The sequence below is a fragment of the Lynx rufus genome, unplaced genomic scaffold (assembly GCF_022079265.1).
Source record: "Lynx rufus isolate CCGP_SWC_20201006 ecotype Redwood Valley unplaced genomic scaffold, mLynRuf1.p SCAF_14, whole genome shotgun sequence".
In the NCBI taxonomy this organism is placed as follows: domain Eukaryota; kingdom Metazoa; phylum Chordata; class Mammalia; order Carnivora; family Felidae; genus Lynx; species Lynx rufus.
In genome coordinates this window covers 25,735,711-25,741,860 of record NW_025814828.1, presented here as the reverse complement: position 1 = coordinate 25,741,860, position 6,150 = coordinate 25,735,711, and positions in this window count along the sequence as shown.

The window sequence follows — 6,150 nt, the reverse complement described above, 5'->3', positions numbered from 1 at the left end:
TATCTTTTGACTGATCAGTTTTGTTTATTTGGCATGTTAGGTTGTTACATGGGAAGCACTGTCAAAGAAATGGTGATAAGTCTTAGGCTGTGTTATATGGGTAAATGCTAGAACCATTCTAGAAAATATATAAAATTCCTGACGTTCTAATAGGTCTTGTTCTAAGTCCATCGCTTGATATTCTGATTATTGAAATATTGTGTGTTCCAAAAATAACAGATTTCCTTGTCAAGTGCATTATAATGAGCTCTCATCAGATCTCCAACCGTGACTATTTTGGAGTCTTTTGTCATCTATAGTTATTGTTCTTATCCTCTTACAAAATATGTTTCATCTTCAAGGAGATTCCTGAGAAGGACTTTTGACAAACACAGGTTTCTGGTATCTTTAAGATCGTAAAACCAAGCTGAGTAGGACTTACCAGGACTAATGGGAAAGGTGTATTCGGACAGGACCAGAGTGACATGGGACTAAATGAATTGAGAAAGGTGATTGGAGTTTTTATGACTCTTTTGTGAAACAATACTGGTTCTCTAATGCGTGCTCTTGCAGATTAAGGAAGTTTTCTCTTAATATATCTATGACTTACAGAAATATGATAGAATATTCGTTTGGGAACAACTTGAAACATTTAACTTTTCTCTCTGCCTAAACCCTCCAGAGTTCAGAAACTCTCAAGTGGTTCTTCTTTCTTTCATGGCAATTACAGTTGGTTGCAAAAGTTCAATAAGAATCTGTTCTCTTTGTAACAGCACATCATTGGAAACACTGGTTATATTACCAAGGCTTTGACTGGAAGGTCATTATTTCAGAGAGACATGTATAGACTCAAATGTGACCAGAAAGCTTGAAGGAACTAAGGTTGACTTTCTGAAGCCAATACAGCCCCTTGGAAATGTTGGCCTGATACCTTGCTTAGAGTTGCCAGCAGCCTTATCAGGTGAGTAAAGAATCTCACTTCCCGGCAGGTGCAGGAAGCCTCTAGATATTTTGGAGATCCCCAAAAGAGGAATTCACTCAAATCTACAGGTATTGCAGGCCAAGTCCAGTGGCAAGTATTTGGCTTGGCTTCTGGTCACGAGAGGCTATTAAAGGTTCCATCTAGAGATTCCTTAGGAAAAGTTCCAGGAAAGGAAGTTTCAAAGACTCTATATGGTCAATCACTATTCTCGCTGAGCTTACGTAAATAATGAGGCCAAATTTGTTGAAGGCGGACCTGTTTTTCAAACGAATTAGTCCCAATTTGGCTATCTTTGGAAATGAGGGTGATTTTAGAGAGGAAAGTTATGTTTCAACAACACGTCTTTGTCAATGTTAAATCATAGTTCAGGGAAATTCCCACAACATTTCACGTACAGACTATCTTCATGCTTGTTACTCTGTGGGGATAATAACAGGACCCCACGGGCACATGGTTTTGTGAACAATAAGACAGACTCCCTGACAACTGTGTAACTCAGCTATCACCTTACCAATTCTATGGGGCTGGGATGACAAAATGACTCCTTAAAAGCCAGAATATGCTCCATTCCGTGGGGCTAGCTATGGACTTGTAGAAACAGCAGATGGTCCCGGTTTCCTGATGGAACGTGCAATTACAGGAAACTACAAATAGCCAAAATGAGTTGGAGATACAGGCTTCCGGTTATGGAATAAATGAGAGACATGAAGAAAAGGGACAGCAGCAGGAATACAGCCAATGGTATTGTAATAGTGATGTATCGGGACAGATGGCAGCTACACTTGCGGCGAGCATACCATAAGGTATAAGCCTGTCAAATCACCACGCTGCACACATGGAACTCATGTAACCCTGTGTATCAACTGTACCCCAATTAAAAAAAAAAGTACAAAGGTGGATGCCTTCACACTTCTTGATGTCAAACTTACTGCATAGCTTTTAAAATCCAAACAATGTAGTGCTGACATAAGAACGGACATATAGATCAATGGAATCTAACTGAGATTCTAGGAACAAACCCTTACACCTGTGGTCCATTGATTTCTGAGAAGGGGGCCAAGACCATTCAGTGGGGAAAGGACAGCCTTTTGAGCAAACGGTATTGGGATAATGAAATATCCACATGCAAAAAAAAAAATGGATTTGTACCTTTATCTCATACCATATGCAAAAATTACCGCAGAATGGATCAAATACTTAAAAGTTAGAGCTGAGACAATACAACTCTTTGAAGAAGACATAGATGTAAATCTTTGCGACCATGGATTAGGCAGCGGTTTCTTAGAAGTGACATCAGAAACACAAGAAACAAAAGGAAAAAAGGGATACATTTGACTCCACTGAAATTAAAAAAGCTTTTATGCGTCAAAGGGCCTATCAAAAAAAGTGAAAGGATAATCTAGGAATGTGAGACAATATTTGCAAGTCATATATTTGATAAGGATTAACGTCCAGATTAGACAAAGAACTCTTAGTGCTCCACTACGAAACTACAAACAACCCAATTAAAAACTTGGCACTCATGGGGCGCCTGGGTGGCGCAGTCGGTTAAGCGTCCGACTTCAGCCAGGTCACGATCTCGCGGTCCGTGAGTTCCAGCCCCGCGTCGGGCTCTGGGCTGATGGCTCAGAGCCTGGAGCCTGTTTCCGATTCTGTGTCTCCCTCTCTCTCTGCCCCTCCCCCATTCATGCTCTGCCTCTCTCTGTCCCCAAAAAAATAAACGAAAAAAAAAAAACAAAAACTTGGCACTCATAAAGCCATTTCTCCACAAAAGACAGACAAATGGTCAATAGGCACATGAAAAGATGCTCAGCGTCATTGATCATTAGAAAAATGCAAATCAAAACCACAATGAGATACTATTTCACACCCACTAGCATGCTATAATTAAAAAAATGAACAGAAAATAAGATGCGGAGAGGGGTGACCCTCATAAATTGCTGGTGGGGGATATAAACCAGTCCAGGCACCGTGAAAACCGTTTAGAGGTTTATCAAAAAGTTAAATATAGAATCGCCATAAAACCAAGCGATTCCTCTCCTAGGTTTATACACAAGAGAAATAAAAACATGCATTCAAACAAAAAGTTGTATATGAATGTTTATCGCAGCGTTATTGAAAATCAGCCAAAAAGCAGGAAAAACCCAAGTGTCCACCATCTGATGAGGATAAATTGGGCCATAAAAAAAGGAAGTACGTATAGATCCTACAACATGGATGAACCTTGAAAACACCATGCTAAGTGAAATAAGCCAGACACAAAAGGCCACATATCTTAAGATTCCACTTCTAGGAAATGTGCAGTATAGGCAAATCCATACAGACGGAAAGCAGATTAGTGCTTGCGAGGGTTTGGTGGGAAGGAGGAATGTGGAGTGACTGCTTAACGGGTACATCTTTTGAAGACGATGAAAATGTTCTGGAATAAGAGAGTGACGATGGTTGCACAACGTTGCAAATACAGTAAAAGGCACTGAATTGTGCCGAAAAATGGTCGAAACGGGGAATTTTGTGTTATATGTCTATAAATTTTGCATCAGTAAAATGAACCTCTTTGAATAACATTTTTGATAGACTGTGAATTGTTAGACCCAAATGAGAATCCCTCTTACGTTTCGGGGCTCAGCATGAGAACTCTGGGTAAAAAAGCACTATTTTCAAAACAGAGTAAACGCGTACCTTACACTTCTCTGGATAAGCCACATATTACAAAATCATACATGACCTTGAGCATTTGTGGTAAAGCCTACAGACTGGGTAGTGTGCGGCAAGGGCAGGAGGCAAAAAGGATAGTTAAGACATAGAAAAGGCACATTTTGTCACACGGATTCGCTTATTTATTTTTGTATTTTGGACTATATTTTATTCTAGATTTGGATGTCTACTCCAAAGTCCATTTTCTCCTTCCTTTCTAGTAATAGAATCCCTGATTTCTACTGAGCACGTGACTGTGTAGAATAAATCTATAAATAAATAATCTATCCGGACCTTGCCTCATGTTCCTTCCTTGGGTATATCTTCTCTGAAAAACGTATTTTCCTTCACTTTAGATTTATATTAAACACTTCTGCAAGACTGGGAAAGTGGTCTTCCCAGTCTTCCTTTCAAGCAAGCGTGGCTTTGTGACTAATTTATGTGCAATGGTATGTAAAGAAAATGGTGGCATGTTACCTTTTTATAAACATGTTCAAAGAGGCATTTTGCCACTTTTTCCTCTTCTCATTCATCTTCCCAATGGGATGTGGATTTGATGGCTGGACCTATGGCAGCCATGGCTGGACCTATGGACCTTATGGCCATAAGCTAACAGTCATGGTAGAGAAGGAAGACAGAAGGATGTTCATGATGGGTCCTTGAGGAACATGGAGAGGCCTTAACAGCCAAGAAGTTTCTATCCCTAGGCTAATAAATATAAATGACATAGAAATGAACTTCTATGTTGTTCAAGATACTATCATTTTGGATGGAATGACTGAGTGTCACAAACAGACAAACCTAACCTTATCCAACTAGGCCTTTAATAAGAGACATGGTAACACAGTGAAACGACTTGAACATTCCAAACGTTTTAAATAAAAATCTAAAAGTGAAGGAAAATAAGTTTTTCAGAGAAGATACACCCAAGGAAGTAACATGAGGCAAGGTCCTGATAGATACCATGAGAAGTAACTACCATGAGAAGAAGCAAAAGCTATCAAATGCTGTATTTTTTTTTTTTTAATTTTTTTTCAACGTTTATTTATTTTTGGGACAGAGAGAGACAGAGCATGAACGGGGGAGGGGCAGAGAGAGAGGGAGACACAGAATCGGAAACAGGCTCCAGGCTCTGAGCCATCAGCCCAGAGCCCGACGCGGGGCTCAAACTCACGGACCGCGAGATCGTGACCTGGCTGAAGTCGGACGCTCAACCGACTGCGCCACCCAGGCGCCCCTCAAATGCTGTATTTTTAAAAAGTTTTTATTTAAATTCCAGGTAATATACAGTGTAGCATTAGTTTCAGGTGTACAAAATAGTGATTCAACCCTTCTACACAACACCCTGTGCTCATCACAACAAGTGCACGCCTTCATCCCCATCACCTGTTTCACCCATCCCCTCCCCTCTGGTAACCATCAGTTTGTTTTCTATAGTTACGAGTCTGTTTCTTGGTTTGCTTCTCTCTCCTTTCTGCCCCCTGCTTTGCACATTTGTTTTCTTTCTTAAATTCTACATATGAGTGAAATCATATAGTGTTTGTCTTTCTCGGACTGATTTATTCACTTAGCATAATACTCTCCAGCTCCATCCATGTTGCTGCAAATGACAAGATTTCATTCTTTTTTATGGCTGAGCAATATTCCATTACACACACACACACACACACACACACACACACACACACACACACCCACCTCACATCTTCTCTATCCATGCATCAGTCAATGGGCACTTGGGATGTTTTCATAATTTGGCTATTGTACATAATGCTGCTTTAAACATAGGGATGCATCTATCCCTTTGAATTAGTATTTTTGGGTAAATACCTAGTAGTGCAATTGCTGGGTTGTAGAGAAGTTCCATTTTTAATTTTTTGTGGAACCTCCATACCCTTTTCCACACTGGCTGTACCAGTTTGCATTCCCACCGACAGTACAAGAGGGTTCCCCTTTCTCCACAGCCTCTCCAACACCTGTTGTTTCTTGTGTGGTTGATGTCAGCCGTTCTGATGGGTGTGAGGTGATAGCTCATTGTAGTTTTGATTTGCATTTCCCTGATGCTGAGTGATGGTGAGCATCTTTTCCTATGTGTGTTGGCCATGCGTAGGCCTTTGGGAAAATGTCTATGTATGTCTTCTGTCCATTTTTAATTGGATTATTTGGATTTGGGGTGACTTTGATAAGTTACTTATACATTTTGGATACTAACCCTTTATCTGCCATGCCATGTACAAACATCTTTTTCCATTCTGTAGGTTGCTTTTTAGTTTTGTTAATTGTTCAAATGCTGTATTTGAACGTAAGACAACTATCTGAGTGCTTTCTTAAGTACACATTCTCACTGAAGTTAGGGGGAATTTTAAACTGTGTCAAACAATATTGTGATAGTAGAGTATTCCAAAAGAGAAATCTGCTTTACTCGGATCAGATTTATTGCCTTTCAAAATGTGTGTGGGACTACTACCAACACAAAGAAACCCTCAAGAATCATT